We start from the raw sequence: 26165 nt of genomic DNA, 5'->3' as shown, positions 1-26165 counted from the left end.
AAAGAGAATGAGAATGACACTGTTCAAATTCTTTTTGTTAACATAGAGTCCGATGAACATGGGGGAAATCTACCCATTCCTTTACCACAGGAAGGAAGTTCATCATAGGTTCATCCGGCCGTCTATTCAGTCCATTCTCCAAGCAATCTAGTCATTTCCTTCGATTGGAATCTTCTAGCGAGACCCTGCCTTCCATCTAATGTACCATTCCAAATCATAGTACAAGCTGACAGAATGATCATGGCTGGTACTATCATAGATGAAGGGGCTTCTATGAGTATCCTTTCCTCAACTGCTTGGAAAGTGCTTGGTTTGCCATCGCTTCTGCCTGAGATTCGAAATCTATCAGGCTTCAATAAAGGAACCAGTCGACCGTTAGGGATCCTTGGTTCGCCATTCATCTAAGCGTGATGGTAGTCCAAGGGCCGCTAGATTACAATGTACTGCTTGGGCGTGACTACATTTACAGCATGGGAGCTATTGTTTCCTCACTGTTTCGGGTGATGCATTTCCCATATGAAGGTAAAATGATCCAGCTTGTAGACCAACTTTCATTCCCCGGTTCAAACACAACCACTAGTCAAATGCCATCCATAGATGGTCTTTTTGCAAAAGGAATGTATCATCAACCTCCAGTCCGTCCACCTGATGAGCGCGAACGATTCGGTGAATGTAACTAAACCCAAGGGGCATGCACCCTGGTCTTCTTCGGCAAGAAAACCCCAGATATAAGGTAGGTTTCTGCATAGGATATATGACTAGTCTGACACACCCGTCTGTTTAGGAAAATGGGATTAGACTGGACAATGATTCCCTCGTCAAAGGTTATGTGATTGGAAGCTCCCACCATTCACCTTTGTCTATTTCGATGGACAGAGCCAAGGAAGCGTTTTGTCTACTATGCGGATCAAACAATCTTGCTAATGCGAGAACTTCGTATGGTAACCTGGAAACTCTACTTCTGTTTATACCTAGGGGCATGCAAAACTTTCTTATGCAAGTGAAAAGCGGCCAGCATAACTCTAACCGTGTAGTTCTACTAACTTCAACTGCTTAAGTTAGTTGATTGGTCTGATACACCATTCATCTTTGCCAGGACCAGCGGAAACGACAAAGCAAAGGAAATGTTTCCTATCGAGAAACTATCCTACCTAACCTTAGTAGTTCTTTAACCCTTAGGACAGTAGTTGATCATTCCTAGCTTGCATACAAAAGGCTCGGAGAAAATTTGTGCATGGGGCAAGCTCCCTAAAAAATGAACCTACTGATGAGAGACATCCTTACAAGACGACTGGCATGAGCAGGTTTACACGAAGTTCAAGCTCATTAAAAAATAAACCTAGCAATGAGCATATGTTTCCCTAGAGTTCAAGCTCATTAAAAAATGAACCCACCTTCGGTAAATAAACTTTGTGAATACATAGCTATCAACTTTTTAACCTTGGTCGTGTTCTTACCATCACCTCCACTCTTTTTTCGCTGATCATACGCCTCCACTTGATTGTTTACACTTTTGAGGAACAACTGCGACGAGTGATTCTATTAGCGACCTTCTGTTAGGTTCCCACCCTAACCCCCTTATTTATGTAATAGGATCGAGTCATAGTTATAGTTAAGTAAAGATTCAATAAAGCCCATATTAATAATTGTAAGTGGTTAACCCGCATTTAATGAAGGGACCACAATGAGTTGCAAATGGGCCATGGTATTAGATATATGGTATTAATAAGAACCATGGTATTGCACGTATGAATCCTATATAAATGATAGAGACTCCCCTCAAGGAGCATCATGTCTTATTTTGTAATCGAGCTCTACTCTATTGGAGGCTGCCCCCTCGAAGAGGCAAGTGAACATTGCTTTCTGAATAATAAAATACTTACTGTTATTTCTCATTGTTCTATGTTCTAGGTATATTTCTTTTCATATTTGGTATTCCAGTATCATCTTGCAGGTTAAGAGCATAAAAAGTGGTATCAAAGCGCTTTCCAGTGCCGGTAGGATCTCCATTCTTTAGCAAAAGAAAATTTTCGCTAGAGGCGTGTTCCGACGTCTTTAAACCACATGATCTATCGTTGAGCGCATAAACCTACGGATTTGGGGAGGCATGCACGTAGGAAATAAAAGAGGTGGTCATGCTTGTTGGACTCCCTTGTAACCCCTATGGGTACCCCTTCGAGTAGTAGCGCATTAGACAGAACCGCACACGGAATGTCTTCCAAGTACCCTGTGGGTATATCTGAAGCCCCCTAGCTCCCTTGAAACCTCACCATAGATAAACCGTTGGCTTTCTTGCTGCTACAGTACACTGAGAACAGCACTCGGAGAGATTACTCACCTATACGATAGGGTAGTCGGGTTGTACGGCTAAGGGTACGATTGATTCTCCTTGGTTAGTGCCTTGAAAAATTGGGTCGAGTACTACTGTCAGACCCTTATGTATATTGCGATCTATAGCACCTGACACTCCTGGAGACCATAGTTCCCTTCTCTATCTCGAGATCACGCATAGTCTCTGCCAGATCAGATCTCGCAAGTGGGGTTTTGCAGCAGCAGTAGCAATCAGTTCCGTCATTCAGATTTATCAGAACAACCATTTAGATCTATTAGATCCATCAGATCCACAGCAGCAATTAGTTTTATCGTTTAGACCTATCAGATCAGCCATTTAGATTTCTCAGATCCATCAAATCCGCCATCCATATCTGAGTAGTTGTGTGGGTTCCTATACCTGGGCGCGATTTTCGCAGGACTTTTGGCAGCATTGAGTTAGAAATAATTAATTCCTACTTGTCTATGGTTGTAATTTTCTATTTTAGGAGTTTGTTCCTACATAATAGGAATTAGCCAGAATATAGTTTCTCCTAGTTTAGTGTGTGGTTGAGAGAATCTCTCAACCACACTACTATATGTCTAAGATAGCATTCCTATCTTGAGACTATTGATTGTATAAATATGTGTGTAATTTCCTCATTCAAATTAATAGAATATATTATTGAGTGTTTGTAATTTTATCTTGGTATCAGAGCCCGTGAGGGCCTGGCCCCTCTTGGGCTTGGCCCGTCCTGGGCTGAAGGAAGAGAGAAATATATTTTGTTTTTTTAGTTTGTCCGCCTCGCTTGGCAGCTGCGTGCTAGTGAGCCGCAAAGGGTCGTCTAACTTCTCCGTCATCTGCCCTCATTACCTTTGATATACTCTACCTCCCTTGACCAGAGTGCATAATAGGATATTCGAGTGCAGCGCAAAGCAAAGGTCATAGCAGAGCGTATCTATTCTATTTGTCTTGAGATTGATCCCTTGACAAACACGATCTCAGCGTAGAAGCGACGAAGATGGGCGCGGGAGATGAAGAAAGCCCTCTTTTAACCAAGGAGGAAACCGCTCAGGGAGTAGCAGTTCCTGAACAGAGAGAAGCCGTGGGATGGACCGTGGACGGCCTCCAGGTCAGCCATGGGAATGTCATGGGGTCGCCTGTGGCGCGATCTCAGTTGAATTCAAGCCTTCTCGCTTGCCTTGGCAGGAATGATGAGTTTTGGACCAGCGATCTTGAATTCCGTTTATTATGAACACTTTTTCCATGCTTCCTGTATGGTAGCAATGTTGAAAGGCTGAGTTCAACTCCTAGAACATTTTCCAATCATTGCTTACCATACAACAGCCTTTATCTCCTTGGAAAATTTCTCTTTGGATCAAATTGCTTGGCACCTTGGTTTTCATATCCTAGCCGTATAGCTATTCGCAGGAATTTTAATTTGGAGGGAAGCTGTGAAGCAATGAGCAGGTCATGTGGATGCTGTAGAGGATATATGGAAGATGATGAACAGCGTGAACAATGTGAGTCAGCCTGGAGCATAGCGAGGTCTCGGTCGGATGGTGCAAATCCAGGGAAGGTGTGGCATAAAGAAGGTGCCAAGCCGCCCCTTGGTGGTGGTGTCTAGGCATCTGCGATCGTTGCTATGGAAACGGCAGCAAAGGACCTCTTACAATCTGGCAATAACAAACACCTAAAGGAAGAGATGGATTTGGGCCACGGAAAATACAATCATTTGTCTTTTGGCGGGGATCAGGTTAGTAACCTTGGAAGCAGAGTTGACAGAAATGACAAGAAGCAGAAGAGGTTCATTGTATTCAAAGATATTTTCCTGTATATTCACGAGCACAACCAGGGGAGTCGGTCCTACAAACTGGGTCTGAACCAGTTTGCAGATCTGAGCCACGAGGAATTCAAGGCGACATATCTGGGTGCCAAGCTGGATACCAAGAAACGCTTGCTGAGGTCTCCCAGCCCTCATACCAGTATTCCGATAGCGAGGATTTGCCAGAGTCCATTGACTGGAGAGAAAAGGGAGCCGTGCCTCCCGTGAAGGAAAATGTGATGTTTTCTCAGCAATTGCATCCTCTTTACATTTGTATTGAGAAGAGAATATAGACAAAAACGCAGTGCTCCCAAGCATGATATCATGTAAAATAAAATTATTTTTCTACTGCTTAATTTTTTTCTAGAAAGTGTTATGTCGGTGATGTAATTCTGGTTAAAAGAATATAGTGGCATTTAGTTTGGCCAACTATTGTCACACATTTGTGTCTGTGTTGGAATTGGCCATTTGAACAATTGACGAATTTATTTGCAGGAATGTTTAGCAACCAGATATAATGAAGACATGACAGTGAAGAAGGTGTTAGCGCTTGAAATTTCACCTCAGGCTGAGAAAGGCAAACTCCAAGGCAACATCAAACCACTTAGCCTCGTAGCTAGCCCTACGGGGCAGGAGAGGGCTCTCTCCGGTATATCTCGGCAAAGATATTCAAAGGGCGGAGATAACCAATAAAGAACACTGATTTTAGGCTAGTAAATTGATAAAAGGTTTGATTTGAGATTTTTAGGATTTTGGTGGAAAATCAGGGAAAGGCAATTTTGGGTGCGGGGATTGGACACAGTTTTTGCAGGGGGTTCTTTGGGGCAAGGTAGGAGACTGTATTGATGCCTTTGAAAGAGTCAGTTGGGCAAGAATGACTGGTGAGGAGCTAAGGAGAGCAAGTAAACACCTTGAGTTCTCCTTAAACAGATGAAAACATTGATATTAAGCAAACTTAAAAGCAAAGCATGGCAATCATGAATTCTACTTTAACACTTCATTTGCCTAATTTGCAGAAGGAAAAGTGAGAAGATGATTCACATAACAAAATTACAAGTACAAAGAGAAACACACCATCAATACATGTAACCACAGGAATCCCAAAAAGGACTGCAAAACCCTGGTCTTTCTTCCTTTTGCCAAAATTGCAGAGATACAATGAGTGATACAATAGAAGCTTTCTCCCTCAAGAGTCCAACCATGAAAATGACCAAGAAGGTACATAATATAGGCAATCCAACATCTTTCCTTGCCTCTAGGGGTCGAGCTCACTATCCTAGGAGCTGTTTCAACCAATTCTAAACTGAGCACTGAAAACTAGGCAGTCAAAACAACTTGCCTCTATAAGCTAGGAAACCAATTCATTCATTAAACTTTTGCCTATCTCATGAATGAATCTTCTAGAAGAGATAAATAAGTGTCAAAATATCATAAAATTACATCATTTACAACAACGAGGGTCAAAATCCACTCCAAAAAGTCAAATCCAGTCAAAACTGCGTTTTGCTGAGCTGTAGGTGAATTTCTGTGAAAACTGCCCAACACATCGTGCCCTGATCCTGAACGCGTCATGCGCCTTTGGAGCCGCTTTTGAGGCACTTCCAGGTGTCCAAATGAGGAAAAAGTGGGCTTTTTGGAAATGTCTGGATGTCTACTTTCCAACCCAAGTTTATTTTCTGAATTTGGTGTCCATTTGCCCCTCCAAAATTGCAATCTCCCAAGACTGCTTCCTGTGTGTCAAAAAAGTGGCAGAAAGTCATTTTTTTGCATGTTTTTTGACCTTCTGGAGGCTCAAAACTTGGTGAAATTTCTTGGCAATTGCTGAGAAAGTGTATTTTTGCATGAAAAATCCAAAAATGCTGAGTTTTTCTGAAATAGAGTTTCCCATCAAAAGGGTCGCGCGCGGCGCGCGACGTGTTGGGGAGGAAAACCTGTTTTTGGCACAAAAAATTCACAATTGACAAAATTTTCTCCAAATTTCTTGAAATTTGGGCTGGGAGTCCCCAATCAAGTACCATGCTTAGTCAAAGAGGATTTGGCCAAAATTTGGAGTGGATCGGGCCTTTTCCGTCGTTTTAGTTCCTTGGCCAACCTCCTTGGATCTGGCGATTGTATTTTTGACATTTCTCTAAAACCATGACACCTGTGCAAAAAGTGAAGGATGTTTTTCTTCTTTGGATTGTTGTGGACAAAAACCTCTCTCAGTTTTCCAAAATTCATCTTTGATTTCTCTGAAACATCTTTTGAGTGAAACTTGTCCCGATGTGTGGAACAAGGGATTTTGTCGAAATGAAGCGAAATGAAGGGGATAAGAGGCTTCTAAATTCTTGGGGAAATTTTTGGAAGTAGGGAGGGATGTTAGGAAACAGGGGAAAGTGGAATCTTAGAGATTGAGTGAGGGGAAGGGGTCGAAAAGGGCAAAACATAGGCCCAACCTAGAAAATTGCCAGGTTGTAGCTAGAAACTAGGGTTTGTGCCAAAATGAGGAATTTGGGGAATCTCAGTGATTGGAAGCATTTGATAAGGTACTTTAAGGATAAGGGAAGGTGTATGAACATCAAGAAACAAGTTTTGCCGATGATTTGACCTTCTAAGAGAAACTGCCTTCAAAACCCTAGGAGAGGGAAATGACCTTACCTAGGCGCAACTGAAGCATGAACAAGGTGTAAAATGACTCATTAGACACTGAGATGATAATGACAACCCTATGAATGATGATAGACTCAGCTGAATAGTGACATAGATTGGCATTTGGGCAACTTTGAAAAGAGTGAGAGCAAACCCTAGACCTAATGCCTATTGACCAAATTTTGCTTGAAGACTCACTGAAATGACAAAATTTGACCTTGACACTTCAAAATCACTTTGTAAGAGCACGTTTGATCACTGGAGAAAGGCTGGAAAGACTGACACTAACATTGGCTCCAATGGGGATGGTAGCTCCTTGGAGGTGCCAAGAACGACAGATCTTTGGGAGAGCAGACAGTGCCTTCGTCCATTGGGCAATGGAGTCAAAACTCAAGCTGAAATGCATGACTTGACAACACAAATTGACTCTCACTCAACTAAAAACTGACTCAATACTTAAACACAACCGACAAACTGAAAATGATGCTCAAAGGGGAGCTTATTCATCACAACCTACCCTAACAGTTTCATTCATCACCGGATCAAGTGAAATGAAACAACCAGTGCAACCAAGTAAGTATTCCATCTGCTGTTCGAATTTTCTGCAAGTGCTCACTCATGAACAACAAGAGAGAACTACTGAAAGGCAACTCCCATGACAACTTGGAAACAGATCCGTTGAATGATATGAATTCTCTATCCGCCTCCAAAAACACTGCATAAGGATCTTGAAATTCAAGCACACTGGAACTTAGCTCATCCAATAGATTACTTCTCTTTTCCTCATACCATGAATGCAAACTTTGATTTGAGCCTTGTGACAAGACCTCTGCTGAAAATGAGAAAGAAACCGGCTGCCGGATCAAGTTCATATCAGCACATGTTTCAAGCTCACATATAGACAATGGAGAAAAACTTTGACTGCAAACCTCATCCAAAACATCAGCTATTGGATCATGAAAAACTTGAAAAGACTGTTGCAACCCATTTTCTATTGGTTCCAATGTGATTACATGATTGCCTACATGCTGCTCATTCTTCACTGAAGATGTACTATGCAAATTTCCCTTCAAAAACTGAAATGATTCGAAACAAAATGGTATGGAATCATCTTGCTGAACATATGTTTCAGCTTCCAAGTCTTTATTTGCAACTTGACAATCAAGGGCATTCGGGGACTGCAAATCTGAATATGAGAAGTCTTGAACAAAATTTTCATTGCTCTCAAGATGATTCAAATCAAGACTTGTTGACATTTGATTTCTGATTGCATGGTAGTTATCTCTGATGAACTGAAACGAATCAAAACAAAAAGGCAAAGATCCTTCACTTACTTCAAATTTTGCTGCACTTTCCTCATCAATGTCATAGCTGATATGTGATGGCTGAATATTGTATTCAAGTTGCTGAAAATGAACTTCTTCCTCCCACAAACTAGCTGCTTGTTTGATTGCAAGATTAGCTTCTGTTTGGAGAACATAATCATCATCATACTGATCAAACTGAGGCAAATCATCAGTATAAAACATATCATCAAGCATGCAGGTCATATCAACAGTTCTTTCTTCGCCAAGGTGATCTACAAAACAATCATTATCAGATCTATGACAACTAGGATAAGAAACAAAATCTTTTGGATTAGCCATTTGTTCTTCTTCATTCGACAAGCCATGGGATTGAACATCATAATCATTCCTTGCGTTGATCTTGTCCATCATCTTTTCCACTGCACTTACCAAAATGTCAAGCTTTACCTCTAAAGATGTTGATTCGGCCGGATCTATGTTTTTCATCTCTTCTTCCTTAAACCTTGCCCTTCGGATCAGCAGATGAGCCTCTACATTTACTGCACTATTTTGCATCTCGTGAAGTGTTGCAATATCCCTTTCTCTCAGCTGAAACTCCATCTCCGGATCAAAGGCACCCGGATAGTGCAAGAGAGCCGATCTAGGAGTAGGCCTTATATCAACTGGCATCGAATAATAAACTTGGTTAAATCTGGTTGAAAACTGTTGTACTGTCTCCCCTGGTAATCTTTTCAGCTGGTTATACTCTTCTACAATCAAGAAAAGGTTCTGCCCGATCATCCACCTATCAAGAAAAACTTTGACAAACTGCTGGAAATCTGAAATGCTTGCATCAGGCAGGGCTTTGAACCAACTCTTCACTTTGGCTTGCAAAGAAAGAGCAAAAAGCCTTATACTGACATCTTCTTCATCAACTTCAAAAAGATCTAGAAAATTCTCAACATTCTACACATGTTGCTCAGCGTTGACATTCTTACTTTCACCGTCAAACCTCGGCAAGTATAGATCATAGTTTTGGGGGAAAGCATGAAGAACAGAAGGTAAAACAAGAGGTTTATACCGATCTGTAAGTTTACAAGGTGTAGGGATATGTACAACAGGTATAGAATCAGTCTTGATCTCTTGAGATTCATCAATTTGAAGATGGTCATCACAAAATTTAGAAGAAAGGTCTTGATCAAGCTCAAAGGTATGAAAATCTTTGGTATTCACGATCTTCAAAGGGAAAGAATCAACTGCAGGCTAAGGATCTCTTCTCAAATACAATATACGTTGCAAAGCCTTCTTGACATTCTTGGGAAAAGAGAAGAAATAATTTATGACAAAGAACAAAATGTCTTGGATGAAATTCCAACTTGAATACCTGGTCTGTCCATGTTGTCCTTTCATGTTTTTGCTGGTCGGGATCATCCTCCAGTGGAGTCTTTGGATCTGATCTCGAAACTGATTTAGAGTCGCCAAGTGAATGATTTCAGCCTTTCTAGTGTCTGATCATTGTCCACCATCAACAATCAGATCTGAACTTGATACATGTACTGGGGCAATTAACAAGTTTAATGTCACATTTACAAGCTAGACCGGAGATTGACTGAAGCAGCGTTTATCTACTTTCGCTAATGCAAAGCAAAAGCGTTTCGAAGGCTACCTGGCATAACTTCAGGCTCCGTCTGTAGCTTATAAAACAAATGACATCAACAAGCAAACCATTTGTTCTCCCCAGTATGGTCGCCAGTATGTTAGCGCTTGAAATTTCACCTCAGGCTGAGAAAGGCAAACTCCAAGGCAACATCAAACCACTTAGCCTCGTAGCTAGCCCTACAGGGCAGGAGAGGGCTCTCTCCGGTATATCTCGGCAAAGATCTTCAAAGGGCGGAGATAACCAATAAAGAACATTGATTTTAGGCTAGTAAACTGATAAAAGGTTTGATTTGAGATTTTTAGGATTTTGGTGGAAAATCGGGGAAAGGCAATTTTGGGTGCGGGGATTGGACACAGTTTTTGCAGGGGGTTCTTTGGGGCAAGGTAGGAGACTGTATTGATGCCTTTGAAAGAGTCAGTTGGGCAAGAATGACTGGTGAGGAGCTAAGGAGAGCAAGTAAACACCTTGAGTTCTCCTTAAACAGATGAAAACATTGATATTAAGCAAACTTAAAAGCAGAGCATGGCAATCATGAATTCTACTTTAACACTTCATTTGCATAATTTGCAGAAGGAAAAGTGAGAAGATGATTCACATAACAAACTTACAAGTACAAAGAGAAACACACCATCAATACATGTAACCACAGGAATCCCAAAAATGACTGCAAAACCCTGGTCTTTCTTGCTTTGCCAAAATTGCAGAGATACAATGAGTGATACAATAGAAGCTTTCTCCCTCAAGAGTCCAACCATGAAAATGACCAAGAAAGTACATAATATAGGAAATCCAACATCTTTCTTTGCCTCTAGGGGTCGAGCTCACTATCCTAGGAGCTGTTTCAACCAATTCTAAACTGAGCACTGAAAACTAGGCAGTCAAAACAACTTGCCTCTATAAGCTAGGAAACCAATTCATTCATTAAATTTTTGCCTATCTCATGAATGAATCTTCTAGAAGAGATAAATAAGTGTCAAAATATAATAAAATTACATCATTTACAACAAGGAGGATCAAAATCCACTCCAAAAAGTCAAATCCAGTCAAAACTACGTTTTGCTGAGCTGTAGGTGAATTTCTGTGAAAACTGCCCAACACGTCGCGCCCTGATCCTGAACGCTTTGCGCGCCTTTGGAGCTGCCTTTGAGGCACTTCCAGGTATCCAAAGGAGGAAAACGTGGGCTTGTTGGAAAGGTCTGGATGTCTACTTTCCAACCCAAGTGGAATTTCAGAATTTGGTGTCCATTTGCCCCTCCAAAATTGCAATCTCCGAAGACTACTTCCTGTGTGTCAAAAAAGTGGCAGAAAGTCATTTTTTGCATGTTTTTTGACCTTCTGGAGGCTCAAAACTTGGTGAAATTTATTGGCAATTGCTGAGCAAGTGTATTTTTGCATGAAAAATACAAAAATGCTAAGTTTTCCTGAAATTGAGTTGCCCATCGAAAGGGTAGCGCGCGGCGCGCGACGTGTTGGGGAGGAAAACCTGTTTTTGGCACAAAAAATTCACAATTGACAAAATTTTCTCCAAATTTCTTGAAATTTGGGCTGGGAGTCCCCAATAAAGTACCATGCTTAGTAAAATAGGATTTGGCCAAAATTTGGAGTGGATCGGGCCTTTTCCGTCGTTTTAGTGCCTTGGCCAACCTCCTTGGATCTGGCGATTGTATTTTTGACATTCCTCTAAAACCATGACACCTGTGCAAAAAGTGAAGGAGGTTTTTCGTCTTTGGCATGTTGTGGACAAAAAATCTCTCAGGTTTCCAAAATTCATCTTTGATTTCTCTGAAACATCTTTTGAGTGAAACTTGTCCCGATCTCTGGAACAAGGGATTTTGTCGAAATGAAGCGAAATGAAGGGGATAAGAGGCTTCTAATTTCTTGGGGAAATTTTTGGAAGTAGGGAGGGATGTTAGGAAATAGGGGAAAGTGGAATCTTAGAGATTGAGTGAGGGGAAGGGGTCGAAAAGGGCAAAACACAGGCCCAACCTAGAAAATTGCCAGGTTGTAGCTAGAAACTAGGGTTTGTGTGAAAATGAGGAATTTGGGGAATCTTAGTGATGGGAAGCATTTGGTAAGGTACTTTAAGGATAGGGGAAGGTGTATGAACATCAGGAAACGAGTTTTTCCGATGATTTGACCGTCCAAGAGAAATTGCCTTCAAAACCCTAGGAGAGGGAGATGACCTTACCTAGGCGCAACTGAAGCATGAACAAGGTGTAAAATGACTCATTAGACACTGAGATGATAATGAAAACCCTATGAATGATGATAGACTCAGCTGAATAGTGACATAGATTGGCATTTGGGCAACTTTGAAAAGAGTGAGAGCAAACCCTAGACCTAATGCCTATTGACCAAATTTTGCTTGAAGACTCACTGAAATGACAAAATTTGACCTTGACACTTCAAAATCACTTTGTAAGAGCACGTTTGATCACTGGAGGAAGGCTGGAAAGACTGACACTAACAGAAGGCATTAGAGGAGTTACATTAGAGATCATGTTGCAGATTGTTAGCGAGCATGAGGGAGTATGCTTGAAAACAGTGACTAGCCTTGATACTGTGAGTAAGGGAAGTGGCATTATGTTGCGATGCCAGGAGAATTGGATACTGAAATGCGATGGAGGATTGGACCGTGGAGTCCTGGATTATTGTTCTTGAAGGGAAAATTGTGTTCTCTTTGTGTGGCTGTGAGTGCATATGTTCTGGTTTCTTTATCAGTGGACCCCTCACAAATGAGGTAAAGGAGCAGTGACAACGTTTATGGTGGAAAACAAAGTAGATGTTTGTTTGAATTAGTGTGGTTTGTGGAATAGACTCCCTAGCATGTTAAAACAAGTCTAGTTGTTGTAATGGTCATTATATGTACCCAAAAACTCCAAAATGTTGAATGAAATCTAAGGCTTTTAAAGGTATTTGAAAGTTCGTGGTGATCTTAAAACCACTTTGTAATGGATTGCCTGTGTGACTGGTTGGTGGTGATCCAGAAACCATCCATACAGAGCCTTAGTGGCTACAGGACTTGCCCAGTGGTGGCACATTTAAGTTCTGGATTTGCCCGGTGGTGGCAGATCGGACTTGCCCGGTGGTGGCATATTGAAGTTGGCGGATTTGCCCGGTGGTGGCAGATCGGACTTGCCCGGTGGTGGCATATTGAAGTTGGCGGATTTTCCCGGTGGTGGTAGATTGGACTTTCCCGGTGGTGGCATATTGAAGTTGGCGGATTTTCCCGGTGGTGGTAGATCAGACTTGCCCGGTGGTGGCATATTGCCTGAATGGCTAACGTGTACACGGCAGCTTTGTGCTCGTAAGAGCAGGTGTACTGTAGTAACACCTCTCTCACGGTCTCAGATATTGGAGTGTCTGAGCATAAGAGGGTTGGTGCACTTTTCTATCTGACAGTTGCGTCGAAAGGCGCAATCAGCGCAATTGTTTGCGATTGTTATTTGGACATGAATATTTGGCTTAGAAAGGCACTGATCTCTCTTTGTTTTTTGGAGGTTCTGTACATGCAATTTGTGTGATGGTGTTGGATTTGACTATCATGACAAGTAGTCATTAAGGGGGGGAGTTAGAAATAATTAATTCCTACTTGTCTATGGTTGTAATTTTCTATTTGAGGAGTTTGTTCCTACATAATAGGAATTAGCTAGAATATAGTTTCTCCTAGTTTAGTGTGTGGTTAAGAGAATCTCTCAACCACACTACTGTACGTCTAAGATAGCATTCCTATCTTGAGACTATTGATTGTATAAATATGTGTGTAATTTCCTCATTCAAATTAATAGAATATATTATTGAGTGTCTGTAATTTTATCTCATTGACATTTCTGGGATTCGACGATTGGAGTATTCCCTTGATCAGCGATATGGTAACGGAGTAATCACTAGTTAGTTTCATATCATCAACATAGAACAAGAGAATAGCACGTCCTCGAGGAGAAACTGATACGAACATGGTGGAATCATGATCACTCTGAGCAAACCCTGCCTGGATAACCACTGTGCTGAACTTCTCAAACCGACGCTCGAGGGATTAGATCTTCTTATTTTCCTCCTTTCAGTTGCTGTAGAAACTAGAAATCAAGCTATGGCGAATGAGAGGATGGACATCCTTGAATCATCCTTGAAAGACATCCAAGCATAGCTGAAGGAAATAACTACAGCACTCTTTAAGGGCAAGGTGGAGGCACGTGAGGAGGCATATATTAGCAATGAAAACAATGAGGGTGAGTCTAGCCAGTCTCTTCACCTCTTTAGCACCCCCAACCATCCCATCTGTGACCTCCCAAGTTGGACATGCATAAATTTGATGCCTCTAACCCGGCCGCATGGATAGCACAAATGGAGCAATATTTCACACTAAATTACATCCTCAATAATGTGACTCAGCTTAGTGTGGGTATCATGTACTTGGACAATGAATGATGGCAATGGTGGCAATGGCATCAATGTTGCTATTGAAGGCCCTTGACATGGGATACATTCAAAAAAGCTCTTATGGATCGCTTTGACCATGACTCTAACTTTTTGGGCCGTCTCACTAAGCTCAGATAGACAGGAACAGTGAATGAATATATTGCAGCCTTTGAAGCCTTAGCTTTCTGCACTGGAGGTCTACAAGATGAGTTCTACACAGAATGTTTTGTCAGTGGTCTCAAAGAAGCCATACAAGCCCACATCCGATTGCACCACCCTAGCTCATGGTTGCAGGCTTGCAGGATAGCTCGTGAAGTCGAACGTGCATTGGTGGCCTAGTCCAATCACCCAAATTTCATCACCAAGGGTCGCCCCCCACAGGCTCAAAGCACTACCCAGACACTCAAGGTTCAAAAGGTGTCACTAGAAGAAATGGCGGAAAGAAGAAAGCAAGGATTATGTTACTACTATGATGAGAAATACTCCCTCAGGCATAAATGCAAGGAGCCGAAATTTTTTCAAATTGATGCTACTGATCACAGTGAATCGGAGGAAGCCTCACCACTTGAGCAACTAGAGGAGGAAGAAGAGGACAACCAGCAAGACAATGTACCTGAAGAACCAGTTATCTCATTGCATGCTTTGGTAGGGATTTCTTCGCCTCAAACTCTCAAAATCATAGGTTTTATTAAGCATCGACCAGTAGTAGTCTTGATTGGTAGTGGAAGTACACATAATTTTATCCATAAAAGAATCACGAATGCAGTGCATTGTTTTGTCCAAGCAGTTTCTAACTTCCAGGTCCAAATTGCTGATGGGGGAACAATGAAATGTGAAGGCCGCTGTGAAAATGTTAAACTTCAAATGGGGGATTATCAATTAAAGACCCACATGTTTTCCATACACATGGGAGGGTGCGACATTTTCCTCGGTGTTGAATGGCTTCGCACACTTGGCCCAATCACAATGGATTTCCAGGAGTTATATATGAGCTTTAAGAAAAACAACCACACACATACCCTCTGCGAACTCTAGGCGGGAGCTCCCTCTATCATCAACTCACATCGGATGGAAAAATTGTTAAAAAAGGGCCACCAAGGAGTCATAGCTCAATTTAATGTCATCCAGGCCGGCAAACCCAAGCCTGTTCATATTCATCTTGAGATACAACAGATCTTAAACAACCATCTGCCAGTCTTTGACAAACCTCATGAGCTTCCACCCTCGAGAGGGGAACACAATCATAGCATTACTTTGGTCCCAGGGGCCCAACCACCAAATGTGCGCCCATATAGATACTCATTTGCCGAAAAGAATGAAATAGAAAAAATAATCAAGGAACTCTTGGAAGCAGGCGGCATTTGTCCCAACATTAGTCCTTATTCATTGCTGGTGGTCATGGTGCTCAAGAAAGATGGGGAATGGCGTATGTGTCCAGACTTCAGGGCCCTTAATAAGTTGACAGTCAAAGATAAATTTCTCATCCTGGTTGTTGATGATTTGCTGGATGAACTAAATGGGGCTCAATTCTTTACTAAGCTTGACCATCACTCCCGTTACCACCAAATCCGCATGAAAGAGGTAGACATCCCAAAGACTGCTTTACGAACTCATGAAGGCCATTATGAGTTCCTAGTCATGCCATTTGGTCTTTGTAATGCCCCGTCCACTTTTCAAAGCCTTATGAACCACCTGCTCAAACCATATCTAAGAAAATTTGTCCTTGTTTTCTTTGATGACATCCTCATCTACCGTGAAACCTGGGACGCACATCTTCAGCATGTAGATCTACTCTTGCAACTACTCCGCAAGCATAAATTATTTGTCAAGATGTCCAAGTGCTCTTCTGGCATGGAAGAAGTTGAGTATTTGGGCCACATTGTGGGGCGTGAAGGTGTCAGGGTGGACCCCAAAAAGATCCAGGCCATGCAAGATTGGCCTCAACCTATGACATTGAAGAGCCTGAGAGGATTTTTTGGGTCTCACAAGCTACTATCACAAATTTGTCTGCAATTATGGTCTCATTGATAGGCCCCTCGCTCAACTCCTCAATAAAAATTCATTCCTCTGGAATGATGAAGCACAACAGGCCTTTACAGCTCTCAAACATGCCATGTGTTCCACTCTAGTCTTAGCACTACCTGATTTCACCAAATCTTTTGTGATTCAATGTGATGCTTCAGGTACAGGTATTGGAGCAGTCTCAATGCAGGAAGGTCAACACTTGGCCTTCACGATCCAACAACTAAGTGGGAATAATCTGGGACAATCTACCTATGAGAAGGAGATGATGGCCATCTTACATGCAGTAGATACCTGACGACCATACTTATTGGGGCGACATTTCCAAATCCGCACCGACCATCAAAGGCTTAAATATTTTTTGGAGCAATGTCTATCCTCACCACAACAAAATAAATGGCTCACCAAAATGCTGGGATATGATTATGAGATAATTTACAAGAAAGGGCGCGAAAATATTGTAGCAAATGCGTTATCCAGCAAATTTGAGGAGGAAAGTACCTTGATCGCAATTTCCCTTCCCATTCCCGAATGGATTGAAGAGGCCCGAGGCCCGCAAGGAATGGTTTTCACATCCTTGGCTCTCCCAACTCATTAATCAATTGCAGGTGGATCCAAACTCCACAGCGGGCTACTCGTGGCAGGATGAGATTCTTCGCTACAAGGACAGAGTTGTAATATTGCCAACATCCACTCTCAAAAGCTGCATTTTGGTAGAGTTGCACTCATCTCTCACTGCAGGACATTCAGGTTTTTAGAAGACATATGCTCGCACTCGAAGATATTTTTTTTAGACAAGCATGAAAAAGGACATTCTTACTTTTGTAGCTGAATGCGACATCTGTCAGTGCCACAAAGGAGAAATAGTCAAATCCCCAGGCACATTACAGCCATTGCCCATCCCGGCCTCAATCTGGACGAAGGTTTCTATGGATTTCATTATGGGTCTTCCAAAGTCAGGAAACAAGTCAGTCATCATGGTGGTTGTGGATAGACTTTCTAAGTGTACTCATTTTTGCGCCCTACCCCACCCTTTTACACCGAATTTGGTCGCTCAATCTTTCATGGATTAGATCTTCAAATTGCATGGCATGCCCACTTCCATTGTGTCTGATCGTGACTCGGTCTTCACCAGTAACTTTTGGCAGGAACTCTTCAGGCTACAAGGTACCCAACTACAACTCAGTACTTCCTATCATCCACAAATTGATGGTCAAACTGAAGTAGTCAACAAATGTTTGGAAACATACCTTAGGTGTTTCACTTCAAAAAACCAACATCTCTGGGTACAGTGGTTACCTCTAGCTAAATGGTGGCATAACACCAACTACCATGCCACCACCAAAATGACTCCATATGAAGCAATTTATGGTCAACTCCCTCCTTCCCCTACTTCTTATATCAAGGGATGCTCAAAGGTACAAGCAGTGGATCAACTCCTACAAAACCGCACAACCATGGTGGCTCACCTTAGAGAGAATCTTTATCAAGCTCAAAACCGCATGAAGTAACAAGTAGATCAACATCGCTCAGAATGCTAATTTCAAGAAGGGGATCAGGTATTTTTGAGGCTGCAACCATATAAGCAAACATCACTCAAAGACAAGGGTTGTCGGAAACTATCTCCAAAATTCCACCAACCATATCAAGTACTTCAGCACATTAGAGAAGTTGTCTACAAGCTAGCTTTGCCATCCACTGCAAAAATCCATCCAGTTTTCCATGTCTCATGCCTCAAGAAAGTGATTGGGAACAATTGCAGAATTCAAACCAATCTACCTAAACTGGATGAAGAAGGGTCAATCTAGCTCCAACTTGAACAGGTTCTTGATACACGAGAAAGGCACCTGTGTGGCCGCATGATCAAGGAAGTCCTCGTCAAGTGGAAAGACACCTCTTCAGAAGATGCAACTTGGGAGCCAGCCACTATTCTTCAGCAGTTTCCGCAGCTTTAGCCTTGAGGACAAGGCCATTCTTATGGGGGAGGGCATGTTAGGGTCCCACCCTAACCCCCTTATTTATGTAATAGGATCGAGTCATAGTTATAGTTAAGTAAAGAGTCAATAAAGCCCATATTAATAATTGTAAGTGGTTAACCCGCATTTAATGAAGGGACCACAGTTAGTTGCAAATGGGCCATGGTATTAGATAGATGGTATTAATAAGAACCATGGTATTGCCACATGGTATTGCATGTATGAATCCTATATAAAGGATAGAGACTCCCCTCGAGGAGTGTTGGAGAGGTAAATCCCCTCTGCGGACAGAGGCGATCCCACTAGCCCAAAATGGGTCTAGCAACAATCAATTAACGCTACCATGCAAGTTCCTAGTTGCAAATTGAAAGTGGATTATGAGAACCAACCTGGAGTCCAACGCTAGTGTCGTAGATGAGTTGATACTCTCGTCCCCTTGCTCCGGCAGGTCACGATCCTCATGATCTCCACGAATGGATACCTGCACATGCAAAGAACGAAGTGAATACAAGCATAAAATCCACTAAATACAACTATATATCAGTCAGAAAAGACATAGATCAAACATTATCATAATGAACAATAAGATCGGAACCATAACGATAGTCGTTTATTAATGAATAATCAACAGAGAAAAATACAACCAAAGTTCTGACGTTGAATCTCTCCTCTGGCTGGGCGAGCAGCTACATATGTCTTGCAATAGACCTTTCTCTCTCTTTGATTATGAATACACAGCTCAGACTTCTGGCAGCATAACCTCCCTATGCTCCAAGACTCTTACTATCACTCAAGACAAGCGTTATCACTACTAGCCAAAAACTAGCTTGTCAAATGCATGAGGACAGACTTTTATAGATGGAGAAGGGGAGGAAGATACAATGCATCAAGACACCCATTATGGATTGGCATTATCTCCAAAAAGCCACTGTGGATAGATGTAAGGGATGGATGATGAATCTCGACATCTAGAAGATTAGCTTTATCCTCAAAAGACTTCATGACTTGAAGGGAAAAAACATCCGGGCGCGTGTTTGATAAAAATCTTTTCCAAACTCGGTTGGCGCGGGGGTTACTCTAAGACAGAGCGCCGATGGGCGCGCCTTCTTTTGAGGATCTCCCTCATTAGCGCGGGTAGTACACTGTGGACCCGCGCTAATGGAAAAAGGGCACTTTTCAGGGATATTTTGCAGGAGGTGTCTTCAGGGCACATGAAGTCCATACTTAGGGGAACATAATGCAAGTGTTTTTAAGTTATGTCACTGCTCACAGGTCCCGGAATGAGTCCTCCAAAGTACGGGAAAGGGGTAACAGGGACGGTGACCAATGGTGACAAATTACTGTGTAACAGATGCCCCCTAAAGCATGAGGCCCGAGAGAGAGAGGGGTGAAATGCTTTACAAGAACACATGTAGCTGCCACCGAGAATCTGCATCGAGAGATACAACTGATAGCTCAAGTACATGATATATGTGGTATGGTCGCAGCCATCCATAAGAGAGTACATAATAATCTAGATCCATAGTATTGGTGCAGCCATCTGGGATCAATGAATAGACTCAGTTATGGTCGCAGCCATCCAGTGAATGAGTCATGTAACAAGAATCACGCCTGGATTACAACAGAAAAAATCCAGGGTCTTGCGCTCCATCTCGACCCGAACAAAAGTACAAGTTCAAGCATGCGAATATATGAGCTGAAGTCGAACATGCATGAACATCGTCTGATTACCAGTCAATAATGAAAATTGTTAACAGACGCGAGAGGTACCACCAATAATGACAATGGCCCTCAAGGTACTATAGGTACAATCTACGGCGTGCGAATTAGTGATCTGGCGTCGAACACCTATAGAATCATTCGATCGGAGGCCAATGATGAAACCTCACATCGAACACGAAGAACCTGCCATTGAGGCATGCAGGCTCCAAGGCATCGGAAGGGAGTCTCTAGATCAGCTTCCTGGATAATGAGCTGAAGTCGACAGGAAGTGACCTTCATCAAAGGTGGGCCATGATGTTTCCCACATCCTCGACACGAGACAGAGAGATAATGTTGTGAATCAGGATTATGTGAGCTATCAGAGGAAGGTTTTTTTTCTGCAGAGGTCAACTTCTCTTGAACATATCGGCGACACGATAGTGGAATTGGCAGTATTTGACATCAATGGATCAGAGGTCATGGTGACGAGGCAATGAGCAGATGAGAGGTCAAACAGGATTATCCAAATCCACGGAGGCAAGTGAAAAATGAGATGAGATATTCCCACCCAGACACGAAAGCAGACAAGTGCCATGTTCAAGAGCGACATACTGCCGACACGACAATAATTATGGTTCCATTTTCCCCCACCATTTCTGGCGAGTACCCCAATTATTTTAACAAGCTTAATGGGGATAGCATATGCTTGTGGTGCGTCATTTCGACAGAATCCGATGTCATCAGGTTTTAACGAGTCTGACAAAGGAAGAACTCGGCATCTTTTCATGTTTAGAGAGTTTGAAAAGACAACAGAAAAGGAAACTCCAAGGGTGTCCTTTTTCGTAAAGTTGTGTCTCTCGAGCCCGAAAAAGTATAAAACAATGCTCGAAAGAACCGCCCGACCATTACGATTGAGGAGTACTTTTCATAAATAGTGATTTCGACCTGAAAAAGTAAAAAAGCGATCAAAACCACGTCGTTTCGTAACCATTAACGAGTCTGAAACGACAAAAACCCGGTAATCTTTTTATGTTTTAACGGTCAACCAAAAGAACTTAAAACGACCGCCTCTTATTAACGTTTAACGAGTCAAGAGGAGCAACTCGGCAATCTTTTCGTCTTTAAACGGTCAGAAAAGCGCTGAAAGCGGACCTCAAAGTAACCTTTTCACATGTTTTACCGAGCTTGAAAAAGTAGAAAAAAGGAGCTCGTTTCGTCGCTTGAGTTGCACCAACACCTGTCATCATACCAAAAACAGCGTAAAACCCATTTTGATATAAATATATTCAAAAATACCCAAAAAATAATATTTTTAATGCATTTTAGGTCAAAAAATGCTATAAAATAGCGAAATGGTAAAAAACAAATTCACTTTTTACTTTTCACCTTGTGAGGTTACCATTGGAGGGTTTTGGGTGCAAACTTCAACCGTCGATTGTGATCAATCCAGGAAAGAAATCGAGCCGCCGTCTGGAGCAGGTAAGAGGTCTTGTCCTTAGCTTTATTTCCATTCCTTTTTTATGCATTTTGTCCGCTGATTGAACCTCTGCAAGGAGGAATTTGAAATTTAGGGCCGTGCCCCATTGGCGCGGGTATCCGGCACGGATCCACGCCAATGGGGTGATTTACCCCAAGGTGTCGCGCCATTGGCGCGAGCTAAATTTTACCCTAAATTTCATCATTATTTTTAAAATTTGGTTGGTTTGTAAGCTTATCATTGTTCCAATAATGACTTATTCATCCTTGTGGGTGCAGGAAACAAGCAAGAATGGTGGTGGAATGGAAAGAACGTGAACATGATGTTGTAGATGCCTTGGCCATCGAGGATGAGGGATGCATGAACGCTCTGAGGGATTGTGGTCTCAAGAAGTTCTTCCTCACGCCTTATCTGCGAGCTCAGCCTGAGTTATTGCAGTTCATAGTGGATGCTTGGGATGTGGATGACCAAGTATTTTGCTTACAGGACCAAACCTTAGAGCTGGACGTGTCTGATGTGTATTTCATTACTGGGCTATCACGGAGAGGGGCGAGCCCCATTTTGACCGGAAGTAGGCCTTTCGGAGAGAAGATGGGTGAGGTGAAGGACCGAGTGTGTCCAGAAGCACAGTTTGGGAGAAACAGTGCTAAGGTGGATATCGCCACCATCCAGGATTTGGCTCTTAAGGTGATATTCTTCACCATCACGCGTGCAGCTGGGGTACAGGCGCCCCATGAGGCAAGCAAGAATCATCTGTTACTAGCGACAGAATGCCTTAGCCCCACCATCTTTGACTGGGCTACAGCAGTGACTACCAAGATCAAAAGGCAGCTCACAAAGTGTAAGCGCGGAGAAGTGAAACAGTTCGGGTATGGCTCGATAGTGGTGTCGTTCTTCTTGGAATGATTACCCCCCTTTCAGATGCAGGGAGCTGTAGTGGCTGATCCATTGCCACGGGAGCCTAGGATGGCACGCTGGGCAGCATTGATGCCCAGAGGAGGAGGGGGCCAGCAAATGTCTTGGCGGCCCGAGTTCTTCATCTGGCTCCATCGTCAGTTGATCGTAGTGGAGGATTGGCCATACGCGGGAACTAACTTCATGGGAGACCCAGACCTCCCATTGCCAGAGGAAGAGGAATGGGAAGAGGAGCTGGGTATGATTTCTTCATTTTTTGATGTTTTATGTATTTTCACTTTTTTGTTAATACATGTATGTTCTGATAACAGTCATATGTACTTGCAGATTTAGGCCCAGAGCGACCAGCCGACATATCTCCTATAGCTCGTAGAGATCAACCTGCAGCCGACCCTCAGCAGGCAACGGGTGTCGGGGGGGAGGAGCTGCTGGTGCAGAATCTCGAGGGTCTTACCCAAGGGATTCTGGGCTATGCTAGGCTGGCGGACGTGCCCTTTTCATAACAGAGGCATACAGTAGGAGTACCGTCTCGCATCCATCGTTTGTTGAGACGATTGGTGTGTGCGGTGACGTGCTATCATGAGCACCATCACAACTAGACTTCTAGGCTTCTTTCATGCATATTTTTGAGGGACATGTTGTCCCAAGATCTATCAGGATGAACATGTATTATTTTTTGGACTATGTAATGCGCACGGCGCAAACATTATGACACACACGTATATATATACATATGCCTATGGTTTATTATTGTGCTTTCATGTGCTTGCTTGTATAATGTTTTGATTACAAATTACGCAAATGTCTATCTAATACATGATTAGCCAATGCATCAGATAATGTGTTTAATTGTCGTGGAATATGCTGATATGTGATAAAATCAAAGTTCCTTTCTAACAATCTCACACGTAAATACAACCTTAGAATGCGATGGTCTCTGATGGAATATCGCCCGTTGAGCTGGTGGACGACAAGTTGAGAGTCCAGGTTTACTACCAATGCACGAATGCCGAAATTAATTGCTTGAGCAAGTAGCTCAATTGTTGGAGAGGTAAATCCCCAGTGGAGTCGCCAAATTGTTGGAGAGGTAAATCCCCTCTGCAGATAGAGGCGATCCCACTAGCCCAAAATGGGTCCAGCAACAATCAATTAACGCTACCATGCAAGTTCCTAGTTGCAAATTGAAAGTGGATTATGAGAACCAACCTGGAGTCCAATGCTAGTGTCGTAGACGAGTTGATACTCTCATCCCCTTGCTCTGGCAGGTCACGATCCTCATGATCTCCGCGAATGGATACCTACACATGCAAAGAACGAAGCGAATACAAGCATAAAATCCACTAAATACAACTATATATCAGTCAGAAAAGACATAGATCAAACATTATCATAATGAACAATAAGATCAGAACCATAACGATAGTCGTTTATTAATGAATAATCAACAGAGAAAAATACAACCAAAGTTCTGACGTTGAATCTCTCCTCTGGCTGGGCGAGCAGCTACATATGTCTTGCAATAGACCTTTCTCTCTCATTGATTATGAACACACAGCTCAGACTTCTGGCAGCATAACCTCCCTATGCTCCAAGACTCTTACTATCACTCAAGAAAAGCATTATCACTACTAGCCAAAAACTAGCTTGTCAAATGCATGAGGACAGACTTTTATAGATGGAGAAGGGGAGGAAGATACAATGCATCGAGACACCCATTATGGATTGGCATTATCTCCAAAAGGCCGCTGTGGATAGATGTAAGGGATAGATGATGAATCTCGACATCTAGAAGATTAGCTTTATCCTCAAAAGACTTCATGACTTGAAGGGAAAAGACATCCGGGCGCGCGTTTGCTAAAAATCTTTTCCAAACTCGGTTGGCACGGGGGTTACTCTAAGACAGAGCGTCGATGGGCGCGCCTTCTTTTGAGGATCTCCCTCATTGGCGCGGGTAGTACACTGTGGACCTGCGCTAATGGAAAAAGGGCACTTTTCAGGGATATTTTGCAGGAGGTGTCTTCAGGGCACATGAAGTCCATACTTAGGGGAACATAATGCAAGTGTTTTTAAGTTATGTCACTTCTCACAGGTCCCGGAATGAGTCCTCCAAAGTACGGGAAAGGGGTAACAGGGACGGTGACCAATGGTGACAAATTACTGTGGAACAAGGAGCATCGTGTCTTATTTTGTAATCGAGCTCTGCTCTATTGGAGGTTGCCCCCTCGAAGAGGCAAGTGAACATTGCTTTCTGAATAATAAAATACTTAATGTTATTTCTCACTGTTCTATGTTCTGGGTATATTTCTTCGCATATTTGGTATTCTGGTATCATCTTGCAGGTTAAGAGCATAACACCTTCTTTACACTGCTGTGATTGAAAAGTTCCAAACCTTACCTGGAACCAAATTCTACCCGAAAACATCACTCGTTCCTCAAAAAACGAGTCTCCTTTAAGCTCTTTTTAGACTCATAAAATATGAAGAGATTTCCAAGCAATTGGCCTCTCTATTTTTTTAACGTGATTGGAAGTGTCATCCCTCCTCTATATTTTAATGTTTTTGAACCTGAGGGATCATTACACAAAAAGATCGAGCGCTTGTCTTTTTGAACTTGTTAAAGTGATCGGAAAAGTCATCCCTTTCGTATTATTTTATACTTTTTTGGACTTAAGGGATTATAGTACGAAAAATGACTACTGGAGTTTCCTTTCCATCTCTTTTCAGACTCTCTAAAACTAAAAAGGACCAAGTTATCTTTGTCGTTAAACTCATTAAAACGATAGCGACAAACCTGTCCATACGGACAAGAGCGAGTTTCACCGTCGCTAGGCTCACTAAAACATAGTGACAGGTTTCCCCAAAGGGAAAATTATAGAACAAGAATATGTTATCCTCCTCAAGCTTGACAAAAATAAAGAGGTACTAGTCAGCAATGACTGGGGAAAATGGGAAGAAAACTTGAAGAACTTCATTGGTCGCTCTTGAACATGACACTTTCACTCCATCACCATGATTGAGTTGGGTTGGGTTATTCCATTCACCGGTCATATTACCATTGGTCCTCTGTACCATCCATTTTGGGGTTAACGCTACCAATCCATTCCAGTGTCGCCAATATGTTCAAGAGAAGTCGCTCAGAGAATTCACCAACCCATCTAACACCTCATCCATTGCAATATCTTCACTCTCCATTTTTCATGACTGCCACCCTGAACCTTGTATCATCAGATCGTTTTCACCTCCACAAAATCATTTGTTCTGTTCCATGTCGTAGATGTGGGATTCATTAAGGCCCTCCTATGATGGGTCACTTCTTGTCGACATTAGCTCATTATCCAAGAAGTTGACTTAGGAACAACCCTTTCAGTACTTTGAAGCTTGCATGCCTCAATGGCAAGTTTCTCACTTCCGGCGATAGGTTTACATCAATGGCCTTCGACCAAAATATTTTGCATGGTGTTCGACATCGACTCATGTATTCACACCATGTGAATTGTACTGCAGTACCTTGAGGGTCATTATCATTATCGATGATTCCTCTCGCGCCTATTAGCAACTTACATTATTGGTTGGTAATCAGGTGATGTCTTTCCATGTTCGGCATCAGAACATCTTTTCACATGGATCGACTTGTACTTCGGACAAAGATTGAACGAGTTTGAAGATCCCGGATCTAGTTTCATCCATCTGGGCTGTGATATATTCAGGAAAATAAAGACATCAAATGTACATAATAGCTGCACATATAATCATCCAAGCTAAGGGATGATGGCTCTACCAGAATCATCAGTCTGCCACATAGACGGTTGTTTGTCCTATGTACATGAAAATGAATTTATAAAGCTGAGCATGGGAATTCCCACCTCAGCTAGATCATGAAAATATTATGAAGATAATATATTATATTGTATCTTATTACAGGTCACCTTCCAGTTTGAAAAACCTC

At 42.3% G+C, this 26165-nt stretch overlaps 1 pseudogene; it reads left to right on the top strand.

The window, feature by feature from the left end:
• Positions 1–3278: 3278 nt before the first annotated feature.
• Positions 3279–3938, top strand: LOC149186390 (cell number regulator 8 pseudogene; annotated as a pseudogene).
• The last annotated feature ends 22227 nt before the right edge of the window (positions 3939–26165 follow it).

This window comes from Pinus tabuliformis, chromosome 3_1 (genome assembly GCF_031772625.1).
Source record: "Pinus tabuliformis cultivar Carrire ecotype Pingquan chromosome 3_1, CPIR1, whole genome shotgun sequence".
Lineage (NCBI taxonomy): Eukaryota > Viridiplantae > Streptophyta > Pinopsida > Pinales > Pinaceae > Pinus > Pinus tabuliformis.
Note: the sequence above shows the minus strand (reverse complement) of the source record. Positions and strands in the feature narration are given on the sequence as shown.